Genomic DNA, 22,787 nt, shown 5'->3' on the forward strand with positions numbered 1-22,787 from the left:
GATGCCAGGTGAAGACCTTTTTATTCTCCCAGCATTTTAACAGTCTATGAAAAAATTTAACTTGGTGTTTTAAGTTTGTAATTTTGCATTACTGCTGTTTTTATCTGGTTGAGCTTTTATATTGTATTTTATATTATGGTTTTATACTGTTGTTTTATACTTTGAATGTTTTTAATTTTTGTGAACCGCCCAGAGAGCTCCGGCTATTGGGCGGTATAGAAATGTAATTAATTAATTAATTAATTAATTGTGGAATGAATAGGAAACATCATTTCCATTCAACAAAAAAACCCACCAGGTTCCCCTTACAAAACCCATATGGATTCTGCATTCCACCCTTTAAAAGTGTTTAATTTCTGCTGTTTCACACAGCTAAAATGTTCTATCCAGCTCAGGCCCAACTGTATCTGTTTGGGGCTCACAAATGCTGTATGTGCTAATGAGTGCACAGGATAGGGGGCTTCAGGATACATCTGTAGCACTTCATCTGGCTAGAAGACTAAAAAAAATTGTGCAAGAACCACTGATGTAAAAAGGAGAGACCACAGTTTGTGACAAGTAAATATTAAGTGTGAGCCGAGCTATGACATTTGTTTCCGAGAGGTGAAACAAAGATTAGTATTGCAATGACACAATGTTCTCTGGAGCAGTTTCTGTAGAACGCATTGGTGACAAAATATATGCTAAGTTGCTGTGACCCTTAGCAGCCATGCCTAGGAGTGACAGCACAGCCTAATTAATTGTGTTTAAAATGCAGAGAGACTGGGGGTTTAAAAAGTCAAGTGAAAATCTTTTAGTACCCAGAAGGAAAGGAATCTGGCCAAGACTTGCTGATTAACCTTCTACAATGTGCTGCCAAAGTGAAAAAGGACAACTACCAGTTTTAATCAGCACTAACAAATGTAACCGATCTGCTCATCCCCTGTCACCACTCCAGGGACAAAGTAAATGAGCACAGGGAGATTTAACCCTTCAAAGGAATGAGATAGCCACATAGAATTGGAGGCAGACAATGGGCTTCTCCACATGGAGCATTTTATCCTGCAATTGAGATTGGTGACTCACAGGTTCTTTACATGACGTTGTCAATCTCCAGTGCCTCTCCTGTGTGTTTTTTTAAGTGTTTCCATGACTTCCAAATCACATGAGGTACAGGTCCCCTTCTATTCGGCATTGGTAAGGCCTCATCTTGAGTACAACGTCCAGTTCTGGGCACTTCAAAAAGGATGCAGACAAGCAGGAGGGGGTTCAGAGGAGAGCAATGAGGATGATCAGGGGTCTGGAAACAAAGCCCTATGAGGAGAGCCTGAAAGAACTGGGCATGTTTAGCCTTGAGAAGAGAAGACTGAGGGGAGACATGATAGCACTCTTCAAGTACTTGTGGACTTCTAACTTTTCTTGAAGGGATGGTTTCGGCCTGTAGAATTGGTTCAGCCACCATTCTTCCCACCTTCAGTAGGAGGGGGAGTGGCTCTGTGAGGAGGAAGTTGGGGGTCTGACCTCCATTTCTAGCCATCCTCGACAAGGTTGCATCATCAGGCCTTTTTCCCCCCCTCAGGCAAACCTCCACAGCTGCAAATAATATTAGAAAAGGCACATGTAAGAAAGTGAGACAGAGAAGAAGAAGTGCCCATGGCTGCTATCAGCTGGAGGACCCAAAGCACACCGCCAGTGTTTTTTAGCACCTACAAAGTTTGGCAGCTGCAAATAACATTGCTTGCACAGTCCTATGGAGCTGCAATGCTTTGTCAGTGCTCATAAAAGAATACTATTAAAAAATTGCTGACCATGCACCATCTGCAGTCCACAACTGGGAGAAAAAGTAGGCCGTCTCTCCATGAGTTGACAGCAACAAACAGCTTTCCTGAACAGTTTTCCCATCTCTCTTCAAAAGGCTCCCCCCCTCCTCTCTCTCTCTCTCTCTCTCTCTCTCTCTCTCTCTCTCTCTCTTTCCGCCTTGTGCAACGTAATGGGGAATGAAAGCAATGTTGCTTCTTCCCAACCCTATGCCTCCTTCAATGGAAAGGAACGTATGGAACGACTTTAAGCCTTCCCAATTATACCCCTTTTACTTTCATTTCCCTGCCTCAAAAACCTTCTGACAGTGCAATTATTTATTTATTTATTTATTTATAGAATTTGTATACCACCCCATAGCTGAAGCTCTCTGGGCAGTTCACATAAGATAAAAACACTTAAAAACAATATACAAAAATTAAAAACCACAAAAACATGCAAAATGCACCTACATTTAAAACCCACTATAACAACTTTACAAACTATGAGCCAAAAAACAGACCCAGGCTCATTGGGTCTACTCAGATATACAAGTCTACTCAGAAGTAAGTCTCGTTGCCTTCAATGGTGATTACTCCGGTGTACGTCAGTATGGACGGCAGCAAGCAAGCAAGGCAAGAAGAATGACATATGACAATAGAGGTAGCATGGGAGAGGGGCACAGCGCCTTTCATGTTTGCTTGTGGAAGGGATGGCAAGATGCTTTTGGGTAGGGTGACGATATGCAAAGCGGGGCAGGGCTCCTGTATCTTTAACAGTTGCATAGAAAAGGGAATTTCAGCAGATGCCATTTGTATAAATGGAGAACCTGGTGAAATTCCTTCTTCATCACCACAGTTAAAGTTGCAGGTGCCCTGCCCTCTTTTGTATCTGGTCACTCTAGTATAGCTCCTGCAGCTTTAACTGTTGTGATGAAGAGGAAATTTCACCAAGTTCCCCATATATACAAATGACACCTGCTGAAATTCCCTTTTCTATGCAACTGTTAAAGATACAGGAGTCCTGTCCTCCTTTTCATATGGTCACCCTACTTTTGGGTGGAGGGGGAGATGGGAATTTGGGGGAAGCGGGAACAGAGAAAACTCTTGATATTACTAGTTGCAAAGGAAGAAATGCAAAACAGCTCCAAAACTGTAGCTGAGACACTGGCCGGGTTCAGACGATATATTAGGCAACGGAGGGGGGAATAACACACTCACCGTGGATTATTTTGCTAGAATTCCCCACACGACGTTGCCCCTCCCCTGTCACATGGTTGAAAATCCCAGCATCCTTCTGGGCTGCTAGTGCTCCTCTCTCCCTCCTCCCTCAGTCCTCCCAGCCATATCCCATCAGCCATTGCAAGTTCTGTTGGCTGTATAGGAGCAGCCGGGGTGTTTTTGGCCACTCCTGCCAGAGAACTCTACGGCCAATAGAATAGTGCACTCTGCGGAGGGAGGGAGCCCTCCACACGACATGTTAATCAGTTAATTATTTGATAAGCAACAGAGCCTCTCATGCAAGCACTGAGTCATTACTGACTCATGGAGGGACGCCAGCTTTCGCTGACATTTTCTTGGCAGGCCTTATAGCGGGGTGGTTTGCCGTTGCCTTCCCCAGCCATTATTACCTTTCCCCCAGCTCGCTAGGTACTCATTTTACCGACCTCGGGAGGATGGAAGGCTGAGTCAACCCGAGCCGGCTGCCTGAGAACCAGCTTCCGCTGGGATCGAACTCAGGCCGTGGGGAGAGTTTTGGCTGCAGAAACTGCTGCTGTACCGACAATTGTGTGTCTGTTGTGTGTCCCCTTCCACATAACACAATAATCAACTCTGGTTGAGCTTTTATATTGTATTTTATATTATGGTTTTATACTGTTGTTTTATACTTTGAATGTTTTTAATTTTTGTGAACCGCCCAGAGAGCTCCGGCTATTGGGTGGTATAGAAATGTAATAAATAAATAAATAAATAAACTCATTTAGCAGTTGCCTCATTCCCCCCACCCACCCCCCTGTTGATTGTCGTGTCGTCTGAACAAAGCCACTGAAGAGGAAAGCTATAACAGAAAAGTACATCAGCTCCCCAGACCAATGGGATGGTGTGTGTTTTTAAAAAATAAGACACAGGTCAGCAGAACAGACTGCAATCATAGTGTAAAAACCCTGTTTTCTCCAATGACAGTAATACTGCCTTTTACTGGTGCGCATGCATTCAACAGTGAGAAACAAAAACAAAGCCCTGAAGCAGCAAGATTCATCCTGCAACCACCTCCCACTTCTAGCACAATGGAAGCAACGCAAAGCAACATGTCACACAAAATTGTGTTATAAAGTAATACAACTCCGTTCGCATGGTCTTGAGAATACCATCATTTTTTCCGTGATTGCTACACTGTTGTAAACACAAAGGATACTGCATGGTATTTGCTGACATGGGCCCACTGGGAAACAACCATGGTATGGGGAAAAAAATACCAGCACAGTGGTGCCTCAGAAACAAAATGAGATCCAGTGTAGATCCCACCCTCGTAGCCTATATAAGACTTACTATCAATGGTACTTGAATGTTTCTGAACATGGAAAGGCTTTCACTTGTGTAACAGCAAGCAGTGTTACCATTTCTATGATGTTTTTGGTTGTTCATGGAATCATTTCTGTCTGGAACAGATGGTCATTATGTTAGCAATGTGTCCACATGATGCCACACTCAACACAACTTGGAAGGCCTCTAGTCTGCCTACTTACGCCTCTCGTGTAAGCCACTCCAACTTGTAGTATGGAGAGGAAAGAAGCAATATTCTCCCCTTTGTCAGGCCCCAGCTTGGCCTCAGCTCAAGGTAACCAATTAGCCATCCTCCCCAATCTGGTTTAACTATAAGTATGCCTCTGTATGCCAATTGCTGGGGAATATGAGTGGGAGGATGCTGTTGCCCTCTTGGCCTGCCTGTGAGCTTCCCATAGGCATCTTGGCCACTGTGGGAACAGAATACTGGGCCAAATAGGCCTTTTGTCTGATCTGACATAGGGTGACCATATGGAAAGGAGGACAGGGCTCCTGTATTTTTAACAGTTGTATAGAAAAGGGAATCTCAGCAGGTGTAATTTGTATGCATGCAGCACTTGGTGAAATTTCCACTTCATCACAACAATTAAAGCTGCAGTAACCCTGCCTAGCTTGACCATATACATAAGAGGGCAGGACTCATGCAGCTTTAATTGTTGTGATGAAGATGGAATTTCACCAGGTGCTGCATACATACAAATGGCACCTGCTGAAATTCCCTTTTCTGTACAAGTGAACCGCCCAGAGAGCTCCGGCTATTGGGTGGTATAGAAATGTAATAAATAAATAAATAAATAAATAAGTGTTAAAGATACAGGAGCCCTGTCCTCCTTTCCATATGGTTACCCTAGACATGACTCTTCTTACATTCTTAAATACTGCCAAACCCGGGTCTACATTCAGACAATAGCTAGTTTGCTGTTACTTTCCTTGTCACTGGGTTTGTTCCTAGCTTTGACCCTGGTCAGTGAACACATTTGTTTGGGACTGTCCTTGCCACGCAACATTTTGAAAATTGCTCCTAAAGTTACCTGACAATATTTACCCCAGATCCTGCCAGTATTCAGTCAAGATCCAGTTCAGCTGTCTATGTCCTAACACTAGCCCAAGGCTACTTAAATGGTTTCTGCATAGGATCTCAGGACACATTCAGACTTCTGTGTTATATACCCTGTGCCATACTACAGAGACTCTGCAAGTGTTTTCTTCCTTGTTTTTGATGTGAAGTGGAGAGAAGACACACAAGTAATACAACACACACCGCCCATTGATGATCAATACTTTTGGAAACAGAAATAAAGAATAAAATTTGGCATCTCTGTAGCATCATCCTGAAAAGCAAGAAGTGACTGCAGGTTAGTCCTTCACCCACTGCACAACTGGCAAAGAGAACTAACTCTCCCCAAACTTTTATCCTGTTGAGTAATTGGAACAAAACAGCTGGCTTTAAATTCAAGAAATAGTAGGAACTAAAAAGCAACAGCGTGGAACGTAAGACACACGACCCTTGACACCTTTATTCTTGTGATATTTCACTTGAGCAAGCTGAGCCAGTGAAAATGATCAATGTCTATAGAACCAGACCCTATATTATGAAATCTAGAAATGTGCTATTTGGGGGCGTGGGGAGGGGGGGACTGCCATTGTAGAGAGAAATAAAGTACCAGTTTGCTCATTTGCAGCCCTTAACAAATAGAACGAGGCTGCAGCAATCCTAAATATACCTGGAAATAAACCTCATTGAACTTTTGAGTAGGTACACATAGGATTGCACTGTGGATGGTGCATTAATAGTGAGGAAGGAGCAGAGAGAGAGTGCCAGTGTGGTGTAGTGGCTAAGATGTTGGACTTGGTATTGGGAGATCCAAGTTCTAGTCCCCACTTCGCCATGGAAACTAGAGTGACCATATGAAAAGGAGGACAGGGCTCCTGTATCTTTAACAGTTGCATAGAAAACGGAATTTCAGCAGGTGTCATTTGTATATATGGGGAACCTGGTGAAATTCCCTCTTCATCACAACAGTTAAAGCTGCAGGAGCTACACTAGAATGACCAGATTTAAAAGAGGGCAGGGCACCTGCAGCTTTAACTGTTGTAATGAAGAGGAAATTTCACCAGGTTCTTCGTATATACAAAAGACACCTGCTGAAATTCCCTTTTCAATGCAACTGTTAAAGATACAGGAGCCCTGTCCTCCTTTTCATATGGTCACCTTAATGGAAACCCACTGGGTGACTTTGGGTCAGTCACAGGCTCTCAGCCCAACCTACCTCTCAGGGTTGTTGTTGTGAGGATAAAATGGAGAGGAGGATTATGTACCCCACCTTGGGTTCCTTGGAGGAAAGAAGGTGGAATATAAATGAAATAAATAAATATCAAGACCCTATTTACCTTTACATCTACCCTTTTTCATCTTATGCAAAATTAACAAGCACCGCCATAATCACTTGTGCCCAAGCATAAACTTCACATCCCATACCTGGTGCTTCACACGAAGTTCCATTTTACTTACCGTTAAGATTTTCCACAGGATGCTGCCTGAATGCCAATTAGTTTTCTAATAAATAAAGAGGCAAGAAAAAGAAAACACCATTAAATAATCATAGTGTAACAGAAATAATGACTCAGGCCAAATATATTTTTTCCCTGGGATATTAATGGATGGCTGTAGTTAATGGCCCTTGGTTTCACTTCAGACCATCAATTCTCAAAGCCATCATTAATCCCCAGAAAAACATCGAGCTTTGATCATTATTGCTTAATTACACAGAAAAACAGACAGATTGTTAATATTAATTTGCATTACACAACCGGTCAAATAGGAAGTTTGCCAAGGCATCCCCTACACATTCTGCTGCCACCACTCAATATGGGGGGCGGGGGGTTGAGAGAGCATGGAACAAAATAGTCCTGGGTTGATGCAAGTGGCCTAAGATAGTAGGATATCTCCTATCTCAGCCCAAGGGTGCACAATGTTTTCATCTCTGAGGGCCACATCAGGTATTGCTGGAGTGCCATTCACGCACATCCACATACAACTCACTCAGATGCACACTGCTCACTCACTCACACTGGGCATGTCTAGACGAGGGGGTTGGAGGGGTATGATCTCACAATTTCATGATCATGAGATTGTCCCCCTCGTCGACACATGGCACACAACATCCCAAGAGGAAGAGGACGTCATGGCTGCCATTTTGTTTTGTTTTTTCAATCGGAGAGGAGTACAGGAGCACTCCTGTGGAAAACTCCCATTCCCTCCACCCCACCTCCGAAGGGCACAAAGCTCCTAAGGAGCTCAGTGCCCAGGTACTGGCTCCTCATAGATACTTGCAAGGAGTCGGGACACAAACGGGACAGCGGGCCACACGTTCTGCGGTCTTGGGATCATCCCAAGACCACAGAAAAAAATGTTATTTATTGGTAGGGTGATATCCTGGGCCAAGGGAGGGATCGTCCCTCCCTGCTCCCAGGATGCCCTGTGCATCATGTGGATGCACAGGGACAATCCTGGAACGATCACCAGGATATCGCCCCATCTAGCCATGCCCACTGTGCTTGTCCTGTATACATTCTCATATATATTTTATTAGTTTCTGTTTTAAGACAGGGGGCAGCCTGTGCTGCATTCCCTTGGGGGAGAGGGAAAGAACCACCAGGGGTCACTGTACAATCCCTCAGATTTCTTGGTTGCTGAGCAACAGTAGCCATTCACAGGTAGGGCTGGTAAACAGAAGAAAAGGGAATCAGGACAAGGGCTTTTTAAATGGCTCAAAGACTCTGAGGGAGAAGGAGGAGGCAGGGTAGAAACACAGGATAAAAGCCTGAATGCTGGAAGAGAAGAAAGATGAAGGAACAGCGAAGAGCCTCAGGAAGAGTGGCTTGGAGGGAGCAACCAGAAAGGAACAAAGCACAGAAGGTACAAAAAGGGGTAGCAGGAAGGGAAAGGGACCAGTGAGCTGAGGAGCTGAATCTATAAGACTGGCTGCTGGGAATGGTAAAAGAGACATTCCAGTAAAGTTAGAAGACAGGAAAGTACAAGAACAAAAGGACAAGAAAAGACTTTTCCACTTCCACAGAAACCTCAGTTCCAAGTCAGCCTAGATAACTCCATCCCAGCAACTTTGGCTAACATTGAGATCTCACCAGAGGTTTATCTACTAGCCTCTCAGTCTGTACAGTCTCAAACAGATAACTGGCCCTGGAAAGAAGAGCTAACCACCAAAAGCAACAAGCCCAACTGGAACTCCAGAAATGAGAAGGAGCAATTTGTTGTGCACCACTAACTCCTTGAAATAACAATGGTTTTTGGCATTTCCACTGCAGTCTCAGAGATTGAGACCAGGAAGTTCTTCTGCCAGAGGCCTGCTGCTAGTCAGAGTGGACCAATGACAAGTTGTTCAGGGTATTTGAATACCTTGGAATTCACTGCATGGTTGCTGTTATTTTTAAAATCATGTTAATAATATTAAAAGGCTACATTTCAGAAGCATATGGGAACTGAATAATGTGAACCCTGAAGGTTTGCATTAAATGAAATCTTTATGCAAATCTAATGTGCTTGTATTGCAGATAACCCATAATAGATACAATGAGATCATTTGAGAAATTAAACATTCTCATATATATATATATGGAAACTGTGGCAGAGCAAATGAAAATAATGTAGGAAGTGCTTTGATGGGTGTGTGAGGGTGGGGAGATTAGGTGGTTCAGGTAATGCGCCTTGGAGAGAGGACAGGGCTGCAACCCAGACTAGATCTACACTCCTGCTTTATAGCAGTATTGAAAAGCAGTGATAACTTTTGGGGCACATTACACATTCCATATAATGCTTTCATAGTGTCGCTTCCTGCTTTTTATTCCACATGATCCCAGTTACCACAACAATAAATACTTACTTGGAAGTAAGCCATATTGAACTCAGGGGACCTTACCTCCAGGTACTCAAGCATCAGCTCAGATGATACTTGTTTAAAATATCCAGGGGTCCCTTGAAACGTTGGAGGGTGTGTCTTCTATCAGCCCCCTTTTGCTATACCCATCTGCAGATGTATCTGCTCTGCCTACAGAGGAACACTGCCACATACCTACGCTCATGACCTAAAGACTCCGATGCTATGTAGCAAGGAGAAGACTTCTCCATCACATAACTACCATGATGGGAAAAGCTGTACCTGCTGAACGCTATTGAAACTAATGACAAGTAACGGGGGAAACCTGTGAATCACAGTGCCTCAGTAAAGCTAGGGGCAATAGATTACCTTGTGTAAAGGCGGCATAAGGCCAACTGTGCCATGTTACCTCTCTAATAATGGGGAGTGAAGGTATGGTAAGGTATACAGCAGGGGTGGGCAACATGCAGGCAGCCCCTGCAGCCCCCAAAGTGTTTCTCAATTTAGTTTTTTTTTAAAAAAAAAAACCAATTTTTGAATGGAGTTCATAGCAGCTATGGAACATCAAATGGGTCAAAATTAGCTTGCAAATAACTGAATTCCCCAGGAACAGGGATGTCAGAGAAATCCACAACACAATCAAATGAGGCGGAATTCTATGAATCCAGCCCACAGATTCCAAAGCAGACTAGATTTTTTGAGTAACACAGAATCTTTGGACTTGCACACCATCGTTGTTGGGGTTTCTTACTTTCTGGAATTTTATGCGAATTTAGTTGTAGAAAAACACATTAAATTTTTTTTTAAAAAAAACTACTGACATGAAAATTCAAATTTCCTCCATAGGCTAAAGCAAGAAAATGCACATGGGCGGGGGGAGGGGATTACACATTTTTGCTATTGCAAATTTGCACAAATTTGTGAAATTGGGGGGGGGATCCAATGAGCAGGCAATGGAAAATTTGTGAAATGCAGACGGAATGGATTTTACAAAATCCATGCATCTCTAGGCTGAGGAGCCAGTTTGATCATTGTCATGGTCCTCCCGCAGAGGTCCTGGGCATATAAATTGTGGCTGATATTAAATGACCAGTTGCGGAATTGAAGCAAATCTTGTTTGTCTCCTTTTGGTTCATCTCTCTCTTTCACTCCCTGTGTCCCTCTCATTGTCAGTTTTCTTGTCATTTGTATCTTGATGTATCGTGCCACTAATACATTAACATTGTCAATTCCTTGTCATGGTTAAAATAACAGAGGCACACAGCATTCTAGGAAAGACGATAACAAGCTCCTACAGAATAATTAGATGTCACCTTCCCAATGTAAGGTGCTCTCTCTATACCTTTCATTGGGTTTCTGCACTTTTGGCATCCAGTTACTTGCATGGATCAGCAGAAGCAATCCTCTTTGAATGCAAAGATTTTTTAAAGACATCTTATAGAACACATCTTATTGGGCTTGAAACACTCAGCCAGGTGTATTGTTAAAAATTAAATTATTGTAGGGTTTTATTATGGATGATATTCTGGAGGTGACAGACTTGACCTTGGGGAAGCTGGGGGTGGCGACAGCCGACAGAAAGCCCTGGCGTGGGCTGGTCCATGAAGTCACGAAGAGTCGGAAACGACTGAACGAATAAACAACAACAACAGGGTTTTATTATAGGTTACTGGGTAATTATTGAGGAGCCTCTGAACACAAAGTGAACATATGCAGCAATGAAACATAATTAGGTTCAGCATGACTTTCCTCTTACATTTATTTGGAAGCTAAGGAAGAAACATCCATAAACGAAGACAGGGAGCGCTCCAAGGAGGATGCAGCCCTTTTCTTCATCCATTTGGAGACCCTGAATATACTGCACCTGGCTTCCCATATAGGCTGCCTTCAGTATGCAGCTCTGGACTATATGTACATGATGCCAAAATGTGCCGCAGACTGTGGAGTCAGAGAGAATTTGGTATACAGTGGCACATGGCTGTTATATCAACATGGCTAAACTGTCTTTCAGGGACATTCCTCTGCTATTATTGTTCATCTCAATGCAAAATACCTGAGATTACCTCCAGGGTTTCGTGAAACACAGTTTGAAAACCATAACACTGTACCATGGACCATGGGTAGGCACTCAGATAACTTCCAGATGTTTTGGACTACAAATCCCATCAGTTTCAGCCAACATGGCCAATGGTTAGAGATTAGTCCATCATAAATGCTTCCCAGAGATATATCTCCTGAACCTGAGGTTCCTGAAGTTCATCCTAATAAGAAAGTGGCCTTGATATTTCAGTCTTTCTCATTTTCCAAAGGACCACATGCCTGTACACGTCTCCTGCTTACAAAGGAACACAGAGAAAAGTTGCATTCATCTAGCAAGGAGGAACAGAACAGTATGGCTCTAGAGAGCTCAGCTCATTTAATTCAGGTCAGAAATACATGAGACTTTGAAGTATGTGTGAATGATTTTTGTGACATGAAAAGTAATGAAAAACTGACAAGATGGAATGAAACCCCCTCACTGTTACAAGTTAGACAATGTGACCCAAGGACTTGTCAGCCTAACACAGCTGGGCACTGCAGAAACAGAAAACTAACTACTTGTCATTCAGCTGAAAACCTCTTTTTTCTGTAATCTCAACCACGATTCCCCCTTCTCAACATTCCCCTAATTCCATATATTAGGGCCATTCAAGAAGTTTCTCATTATCAACAAAAAGTCAAAATGTTAATAAACTTCCACCAGAGATTAAATCTACAGATTTGGCATAATATACATGGTTTGGGTAGTAGCTATGCAATTTTGAGCAGAAATATCTAACAGAAAGGAACACACTCAAAGGCAGAAAATGTTGCCCTTCCTCTATACATTTGTTCCTTTAATGTGATAGGTATTATGCCTTTTCGTGAAGTCCTAGGGTAATTTGCAGCATAGTAAAATCAGCAACAAAATTACCACATAGACACACAGACACACACACACACACTCCAACAAGATCTGTACCAAAAAGAACTTCTAAATAGCAAAATCAACCACAAAAGCTGTATAGCACATGTAGAAGATGCTCAAAGCTTGGGTGAGTTTCCAAAGGGAAGAGATGTCCCTTGCGAACTCCTGGCCAAATGAATTGGGAGCTCCTTCTCTGTGACATGGCCCCATACCTCTTGAAGAACAACTGTTAAGAGAGACCACAGGAGCTGGACAAATTATATTGTTCCTCCTCCCAGTCTCAATTTTGAATGCTGAATATGCTCCTCCCCTGCTAGTTTTGTTTTTATTTATTGTGTGACTTGTTTTATTGTTTTATGTTTGCTTTAAATACCCTTTTGTAAGACACTTTGAAATCACTTGGGGTGTTGAAGAGCAGGATAGTAAATAGCCTAAATAAACAAATATGCAAATATTAGCATGAGGAGGAACACATTATATGGCCAACGTGTGAGAAGTGGCTCCCACAGAGTTCCAATAATGTATAAATTGTGGTTTGGTGCCCTTATGAAATTATTTATAAAGCCGTATTTTGTATACAAAATACTTCTTTAAAAAAACTCACAATCCAACTTAGCATTTATATTATTTATATGTTTGTATTTACAAGATGCCTATAAAACAGGTTCTCTAGGCCTCATACAATTATTTTAAAGTAAAGCAATTGTACAATAAAATACGGATATAAAAAACATAAAAGTACAAAACCAACAAGGGATACAGTGGGAAACATCCTTACCATCGATGCCATCATGTCGTGGACTCAAAAACTTCCATGAATGACCAATCACAAGGGTGCAATAAATCACCTGTTTAGAGGTGCCATATTCAAAACACACTTGCAAACCACTTTCTTACTAGAAAGGAAACCAATGCAATTAGGATAGAATGGTGGATATGCCTTTCTCCAGTGTCTGCTGTTGCTGTTGATATATAAGGAGAACTATTTATTCGTATACAAAACACAGTAAATACATGAAACTTGCTATGCCATTTTAGATGCTGTTTACAAAAATTTATGATAGTAATAATCCAGGGCTGTATTGCATGGTGTTTGTTGTTTGTATGTTTGAAAATATTTATATCCCTTGGGTTGTATCCAAAGTTAGCCTTCCTTAGAGTAGATCCATTGAAATGAATGGGATTTAAGTTAAATTCATATTGCATTACAACCTCTTCCCTACTAACCAAAGTTCCTGAGCCGTTTACAAAAATAGACAATTAGAATGTTAAGAGTCCCTCAATACTTGAGATAAGCCTCAGCCCTAGGGCTCATCTACACCAAGCAGGATATTCCACTATGAAAGCGGTATATAAAAGGCAGGAGCCACACTACTGCTTTATAGCAGTATTGAAGTGCACTGACAACTGTTGGGGCCCATTGACACATACCACATACCACTTTCATAGTGTTATATCCTGCTTGGTATAGCTGTGTCATGGACCCCAACAGTTGTCAGTGCACTTCAGTATCGCTATAAAGCAGTAGTGTGGCTCCTGCCTTTTATATACCACTTTCATAGTGGAATATCCTGCTTGGTGTAGATTAACCCTTAAAGACAAAAGTCGTGTGTGTGTGTGTGTGTGTGTGTGTGTGTGTGTGTGTGTGTGTGTGTATACAGTCAGATTTAGAAGTTGGAACATTCTTTAAAAATGAGACCTAAATATAAAGAAAGTGCAAAACAAGAACTGGGGTGGGTGGGTGGGTCATGTAATTACAGAATGTCACCATCATTAATCACAACTGAAGGACCACTGACTGAGCACCGAGTTAATGATACAGACCATTCTGAGCAATTGAAAAAGCAAGCTATCACACCGCACTAGCCAAATTTTGTTTATGACACAGTTTGCAGTTTTTCATAATGTTTCAGGGGAGTGTATTGCTCACGTTTTATTAGAGTTATTTTTCATCTCTGTGTGTGTGTGTGTGTGTGTGTGTGTGTGTGTGTGTGTGTGTGCGCGCCTCCAAAGTCTTTTTTCTCAAGTCATTTTGGAAAAGACTTACTGTATCCTTTTCCTCTCTTAAGTAGCAGAGTTATAACTCAAACTGTCTAACAGGACTAAGACTTGTGGAGGATTTCTTTCCTCCTCAGATAATTATTGACCTTTAATCAATAGGCATTTTTCACATTATAATTACACATGGAAATCTGTTCATAGCTGCTTGCGAAGAAAAGATTTACTGCAGACATCGTGAGCTTTGGTACAAAAGCTCACCTTTATTTACAGGTTCCAAAAGGTGGAAATAATATTCAGCTATAAAACAAGCATATAAATCAAGCAAGGCAATGAGAGCGGAAGCAACTGATCCCAGAGGACCTTAGAGGAGCTACCACCTAGGCTATTCTGGGCAGGTGAGGACAACAGAAACGGAGGTGGCTACCAGCCAACAATGGAGGTGAATCACACTGCCTAACTAGTCTGGTTTCCCTTTTTAAAACGTTTTTTTTAAATCCTGGTGTTCAGTGGAGTTCCAAGAACAAAGGAAGGAAGGAAGGAAGGAAGGTTGGTTACAGGTTTTGCAAAGCCCAGTATAGCAGAGGTGTTCCTGCTCCTTGATTGCTAACCAATGTAAGAACATAAGAAGTGCCATGCTGGATCAGATCAAGGGTCCATCTCATCCAGCACTCTATTTGCATAGTGGCCAACCAGCCATTGGCCAGTGATGAACAAGCAGGACATGGTGCAACAGCACCCTCCCACCCATGTTCCCCAGGAACTGGTGCACACAGGCTTACTGCTTCTAGTACTGGAAGTAGCACATGACTATCAGGGCTAGTAGCCATTGATAACCTTTGCCTCCAGGAATTTATCCAACCCCCTTTTAAAGCCATCCAAATTGGTGGCCATCACTACATCTTGTGGTAGTAAATTCCATAATCTAACTATGTGCTGTGTGAAGAAGTACTTCCTTTTCTTTGTCCTGGATCTCCCACCAATCAGTTTCATAGGATGACCCCAGATTATAGTAGCACACACAATGGTTCCTTCTTCTCCACTACTCAGTTCCTGGTATATCCACAGGAGAAGCCCATAGGGGGACACAGAGGGCACTTTGTCCAGGGCCCCCTCAAACCTGAAGCCAGCTCTGTATATGTAGAAGAGCTCTAATTTGCTAGATCAAAATTTACCAGAAAACAACGAACTTTCTATTGGCCATGAAGCAGTGCCTTGATTAGCTGGGCAACAGTACATGTGTGAAAAATATCTAGGTAGTGGATGATAAGCGGAATATGAGCCAGCAGTGTGATGCAGCTTCTTTAAAGGCTAGCACAATCTTAAGCTGCATTAACAGAAGCACGGTGTCCAGACCATGAGTGTTTACAGTTGTGCTCTATTCTGCGCTCATCAGGGAGCAGCATCTGGAGTACTGTGTTCAGTTTGTCAAATTGGACTGTGCCCAAAGAAGGGCAACCGGGATGGTATGGGGTCTGAGGAATAAGTTGCATGAGAAACAGTTGAAAGGGCTGGGTATGTTTCACCTGAAGAAGAGTAACTTAAGGGGAGACATGACAGTAGTGTTCTGCTGTCTGGATGGCTATCACACAGAAGATGGAGCAGGCTTGCTCTCTATTGCTCCAGAGAGCAAGACTAGAACTAATGGGTGGAAGTGGTAGGGAAGCAGATTTCAGCTATCCATTAGAAGAAACTTTCCAATGGTAACAGCTGTTCAACAGACTGGCCCTGGAAGGGGTATACTCTCCTTTCCTGTAAAAGGCTACATCTGTCAAGGATGCTGTAACTGGAAGATTCCTGCAATCAGACAGAAGTGGGAGTCAAAGACTTCCAGGATTCCAACTCTATGATCTTATGATAACCCACATGTTTAGAAGGCTTCTTTGCAAGGATGTCCTCCCTGGGTTGGGTCCCACTGAGCTAGGACTGTGCCTGCACTAATCCATAGTGAATCCAACAATTCCACAGAGCACCTTAAAATTGCTAGGCACACCTAACAACTCTCTGGGTTTACCTGCCCTTCCAGATGATCAGCATAGTCAAAACCAGTCATCTAAACTCTGTTCTTGTGGATTGGGGTGCAGAAGTTAATCCCAGTGGTGTACGAGAGCCTGGGCTCATGAGGATGCAATGTGCAGTGTGCTAACCAGTTCTTGGTTAGCAGGGATACTGATGTCTTCTGCCTGTTCCCTCTGAGTTTAGCTGTTATCTTCACAGTAGTAGGCCAGGTGCAGGGGGGGATTTTCTCAGCAGCTATATGTAGTTGTGAGCTATCCCTGCTGTAATCCAACATAATTTGGGGTGGTTTATTCCTGAATGAGCAATTAAGGCCCAATAGCTTTACAGAAGATCTGCTCCTGGTAAAGATGAAAACTGCTAGAACTGGTTTGTTGACATGGATCTACACTGCTGCCTGTATTGGGGGCTTCTCCTTAGGGGGTGTGGCTATGGAGACTGTCACGATGAGCACCTGCACTTCAAAATTCACCACTACACCACAGGTTAATCCCAAATCCGGTATAGCTACAACCATTCAACAATCCAAGATTTATCCCTAATCCTTTTCCTGCTCAGGATTATTATTCATTGTCTGAAATGAATAATGAAAAGAACTTTACATAAATCTCCTTAATGATCATGCTTTGGGGCAACCTTTTGATTAAAAAATCACTTTGACAGATCAGTATGCAGATATCTGATACTTAGCACACTGACATGTGCTCCATCTCATTAACACACCATTGTTAAGGTCCTTGAAAGTGATGGGTTAAAAGTTATCACATGTCTCAGGCGGAGTAAGAAATGAATTAAGTACTGTAAGAAACATGTTAAATACGCAAAATACTCAATACTAGGTGCTTTTAAAACACACATACACACACACTGCCATATTAACAAAATTCATGTTACCAGATTTATCAGGGCAATAACTTTATTATGGTATCCTTTTGGACTGCCTGATGGAGCTCAGCCGTGGGGATGTTGCTTTGCAAGGGATCCCATCCTTTCTGTCATGTGGTGTCCAGGCCCTCGGCTATATGGAGGCACTTTGGCGCTGGGAGGCACCCTGCACCCTCATTTGCCTTCCTTTCTGGGGGTTGCACAGGAAGGAAGGGAAGTGTGATTTTTCCTGGAGGTTGCCCGGTCCTCTGCATATTCAAACTCTTTAAAAAAAATTAAAAGGAACAGGGGGGAGGAAAGGAAGAGGGTCAGCCCTCCCCTTTTTTAAATTTAAATAGTCAAATCTGTGCCGCTTCGCATGAGGGTCATCCAGTTCTCCCAAATAGATTGGAGGTTGCCTGGTCCTCGCAAATTTATATTTGTTTCTGCTGAGCTCCACAGGTTTAGAGCATAAAATAAAAAAGGAGGAATGGCACTGTTCCTCTCCTCCTCCTCCTCCCCCCCCATCCATTTTTATGGTTTTTTAAAAATGTTTTTTGGCTTTTTTACAGCTGCAGAGCTGCCTCCGCTGCCAAAAAAAGTTGGGGTAAACGGCCAACTTTTTTGGAACGGATTTTCCAAGGTTCGCCCATGGATGGCTTCGCATTTGCGGCTTCGTCATCTGTCCAAATATGCAAAAATGCGCATTTTTGGCACAGTAAACAGCTGTATGGACAATCCCCAGTAGGTGGTGCTGGGAGATTGTAGTGCAACTCCATGGCCAGTGACCTGTGCTATCCTACATGGTTCTCTCTTTCCCCCCATGTTGTTAATACTTCAATGAGTAGTATTATCAACAATTGAGAGAGGCCATTTGGTGATTCGGAGTAACCTGCCACCAATATGCTGATGGCACCCAGTTCCATTGCTCTTTGTCACCTAATACCAAGGAAGCAAATGAAACCCTTGATGGGGGTGAACAAGCTAAGGTTAAAACCAGACAAGATGGGAGTGAGTTGGTCAGTAGAAAGCATGACCCAGGGTTTGGAATTTGGCCTGTTCTGGAAGAGGTTGCTCTCCCCTTGAAGGATTTGGTCTGTGGCTTGTGAGTGCTCCTTGATCCTGCATTTTCCCCAGAACTTTAAAAATTGTTGTTACATTGGCCATTCTCCAGTCCTCTGGAACAGAGGCTAATCTTAGGGACAAATTACATAGGGCTCATCTACACCAAGCAGGATATTCCACTATCAAAGCGGTATGAAATCAGTACTTAAAAGGCAGGAGCCACACTACTGCTGTATAGCGGTATTGAAGTGCACTGACAACTGTGGGGGCTCATTGACACATACCATATACCACTTTCATACCACTTTCATACTGTTATATCCTGCTTGGTGTAGATGTGTCACGGGCCCCAACAGTTGTCAGTTCACTTCACTACCACTATAAAGCAGAAGTGTACATCTGCAGTGCACTTCAATACTGTTATAAAGCAGTAGTGTGGTTCCTGCCTTTTATATACCACTTTCATACCACTTTCATAGTGGAATATCCTGCTTGGTGTAGATGAGCCCATAGTTTTGTTAGGAGGTCAGTAATTTCACAACTGAATTCTCTAAAAACTCTCAGATGGATACCATTAAGTTAGACTCAGCTAACATGTCCCTTTGATTTTGCCAGAACCAAACCATGCTATGGTTTCCTGGATGTCTTGTGCACATCAACTCAAACCTAGAGCAACCCAAGACTTAAGGAAATGCAGTCATGAGACCCTAATCTAAACTTGCCTCCCCACAAAATGCTGGTGTACCATTTTTACCTAAGTCCTGGTGTGTGGTTTTCCCCCTGCCCTGTACTAACTCTGATTAACCCATGGGTCTCATGAAATGCCTTTGACAAAATCTTAAAACCAATTCATCACTGGGAGTCGACAAATAAAGCAGTTGTTTGCCTCACCTTTTGAAAACAAAGCCCTAGCTGAAAATGAAGGAAATGGAAGAAAGAAACGGCTGTTGACATTTCGAGAAGGGCTGGTTACAAAGTTGCTAAAGAAAAATATAGCTTCAATTTGGCTCTAGCAAAAAAAGCTCCATTATACTAAATCTTTCCCCCATGGAAAGAACTTCATGTTATGAAACTGTCAAAAAAATCTCCATCATACACATATTGACAAAATGCAGAGTAATATAAAACTAACAGAGGAACAGGGAAGAAATAAATGAACACTTGGGTAACTGTTACATGGCAAAGGGTCAGAAGAAATCTTCAAGCCATTTTGTGAAACATTTCTATTATCTTCCTAACTCAGTGGCACATGGGAAACCATCAATAAATGTCCGTATGTGTTTTATGGAGATAGCTCTCCTCAGCCCATTTCAATTTAAACCAACTTGCTGAAAATAAAGAGAGTTGGGCACAGCCTTCTAGGACAGGAGCTGCAAAAAAAAAATGTTCCTAAAAAAAAAAACTTTTCTAGAACAATCAGACTGTATCGAATACATAATGTCAACAACCGTTCCTTTCTTCCGTTTCCTCTCTCAATTGTTTCATCGAAGTATTATACAACATGCAGGAAAAGAGAAAACCCCAGGATAAGCCCTCGTGTAGGCATGTCCATAAGCCCCTGTTCATATATTCACCTAGGGGAAGTCCTGAAATAACATGGTGGAGGCATGTGCACCTTTCCCCTCCTTTACACAGTGGCACAGTGAGAAGTGGCACAGTATGTCATGTCTAACCCTACTGCCCCTGTTTTGAGAGAAGGTGTTTCAGGTAATCAATCAAATTCAGAAATAGAGGAGGCGGCACCAGACATCAGCCAGCCTGTACCAGTGGGGAAGGAAGCTCTCACGGACAATACCCCATCTGAGAGTCAGCCCTCTCCAGAGCTTATCTCCTCAAGGCCAAATCCTACACACTCAGTGGGAAGTGAGCTTTCTTCCAGAGAAGAGCATCCCGATAAGCTAGCTGATGCTAGGGTCTGCTGGAAGCTCAAATGCATGGAGTGGAAGGAAGGCATGAGAAAGTCAGTCCGACTAGGACTGCACCAGAACCTGCCTCCGCACCAGGCTCTCTGAAGTTATGGGCGTTTGAGAAGTGGATTCCTATTCTTCTTGAGCAGACAATTGTCTTGCTTAGTTTGCATAGTTTTGCCTTGAGAGAAGTTTCCAAGAGATTAGACTTTCTTCAGGTAGAAAAGATGTTTGTTGCTTAATAAAAGCTTTGTAGATTATTTAGCAAGCCTCGTCATTTGCCTCCCATCGAAAGCAGGAGTTTTCTGAGAAACACGACACGGTAAAACAATCCAGCCTACTTATCTCTAAAAAAGGATTGAATTATGGCAGAGTAACCACCCAAGCAACAAACAGAGGCCATATCTACATCAGCATGATAGTCCGGGCTCGTCACAGCTGAGTCCCTGTGCACAGGGACTCCCAGGATCCGGGGGGGGGGGCGATGAGGGTGGGTTTTCCAAGGAAAAAGAAACCCTGCAAAAACCCAATTCTTGGGACTGGCCATTTCCGCCCCCCCCCCCCCCCCATTGGTTAGCAACCCTAATCCCACTGTAGAAAAGATATTTAAAACTTTGGAGGCGTGTCTGGGCAGATGGCGAACCCTGATTGGTCGCCATCGGGCCAGAAAGCGGGAGGGGGTGGGCCTGAATGGCCACTGACCCACAACACCTCCTCTAAAGTAAAGTAAAAACAACAGCAATGGGGATGCGAGGAGGCGCAGGCACCCCGTGCAAACATCTACTCCAAAGGAAAGGGGAAAATAAAAATAAAACAGGGATGCGAGGAGGCGCTCCTCCTTGCATGCAAACCCCTGCGCTCATGAGGAGTGCAAACAAATGGGGGGAAGGAATGGGCCCGTTCCTCTCCCCCCTTTTTTATTTTTTAATCTGTAGATGCGAACCTACAGATACAATTTTATTTCTTCTACTAAGCGGTGTTGTTTTTCTCTGCTCTCTCGTTATTAGCATTTGCGTTCCTTGTTTTATGGACAGTCATACTGAATGACGTCTATTTCATTATTGCTTTTGAAGACAAATTTTAATTAAATGCTTGGTATAGAGATATGCTTATTTCAAAGATTGTTGCGCGGGGTGGGGGGACCATTGTATGGAATGTCCCATTTATTGCCTTTGAATGCTTTTAGCTTTGGAATTTTCAAATCATTCTGAATTTTCACTTGGGGGGGGAATGTAAAACGAGCTTGGAAATATACATTTTACAGTTGCTGTTGCTGCTGCTGCTGTTTTGCTCTGTAAATTGAATGGGATCAGGGGTGTTTTTGTTTTTTGTTTTTTGATTTTTGATACTTAAGCAGCTAAGGCGAGCAGAATCCACACTTTCATCTCAGAAGAAAGGAAGCATGATCAATAGGCAACCAAAATAGCAACAGCAGAACCATCTTAGTATAAAAGCTAGCAAGGAGGAAATGAGTAAACAAATTTGGGGAGGGGGGGAATCAATCACATTAACAAAAGCAACACACAACAGCAAAGACAGTAAGGTCCCCCTCTCTAATCCTCTTCCTGCATAGGGATGTCCCGTCATTGTTCTATAGACATTGCACATTTTATTCCAACAGTTTATGTTTCCCTGAAGTGCTGATAAAGAAGAACAGGGAAATTTAGAGTGAAAAGTCACATCCCTTTATCTCTATCCAAAATAATAATGTGATTGAGAACAAAGCTAGCTCGCCACTGTGCTTTCAAGGCTTCAAACTTCTTTAGCTTTTCTTTACCAGCTCTTTGCTAAGCTTTTTGTACAATGCACTTGAAAGGCTTATCCTTCAAAGGAGTGCTCCCGTAATATTCAGAGTGCAGAATGGGAGGTTTTGCAGCAGGTCGCAACACCTGTGATCAAGCGCTAGCATTTCACCAGCAGTGCAGAAAAATGGCTTCTAGGTCATGTCAGGCATCGCCTCCTCCTTGCTGCTGAATGGGACAATGCCCAGGCCCATTGTACGATCTGTCATTGGCAACACAGGGCCAGCCCTTCCGTTAGGCAACACCATGAGGCAGCCATCTTAAACAGTGGATTCAGGGGGCAGCAACAACAGCTGCAACAGCCATTCTTCACCCTCAGGCCTTTCCCCTCTGTTTGGAAAGCTTGCTGCCCTATTATTTATTTATTTATTTAGTTAGTTAGTTATTTAGTTATTTAGCACCATCAATGTACATGGTGTTGTACATAGTAAATCAATAAAACAGCAACACCCTGCCACATAGGCTTACATTCTAATAAAATCATAATAAAACAATAAGAAGGGGAAGGGAATGCACCAAACAGGCACAGCGGACAATAAAACTAACAGTGTAAAATTAAGATCGAAGCCAAGTTCTAAAAGCTTTAGAAAAAAGAAAAGTTTTCAACTGAGCTTTAAAAACTGTAATTGTCCCCAAGTGCAGCAGAGGTTGCTGTCCCATCCTCAATGTTGAAATAAAATCCAACTGACAGTCCGGTTGGCATCTAAGCAGTGGAGGCTAGTGGCTCCTATTTCAATGTCTCTGAATCTGCTCTGGGTTTCAGTCAGGACCCTAAAGGAGCTAGCTGTGGGCTGAGCTCATTGAGGGATAGGGACCAGCACTTTGGATAGCTCCTTTGGAGTTCTGACTGGTTCTGACTGAAACCCAGAGTGGATTCACAGCCCCACTGTACCAGGAGCCGCTAGCCTCCACTGCTTCTAAGTACATGGAATGTGGGGACCATCATCCTGTCC

Source organism: Elgaria multicarinata, chromosome 8 (assembly GCF_023053635.1).
Source record: "Elgaria multicarinata webbii isolate HBS135686 ecotype San Diego chromosome 8, rElgMul1.1.pri, whole genome shotgun sequence".
Classification (NCBI taxonomy): Eukaryota; Metazoa; Chordata; class Lepidosauria; order Squamata; family Anguidae; genus Elgaria; species Elgaria multicarinata.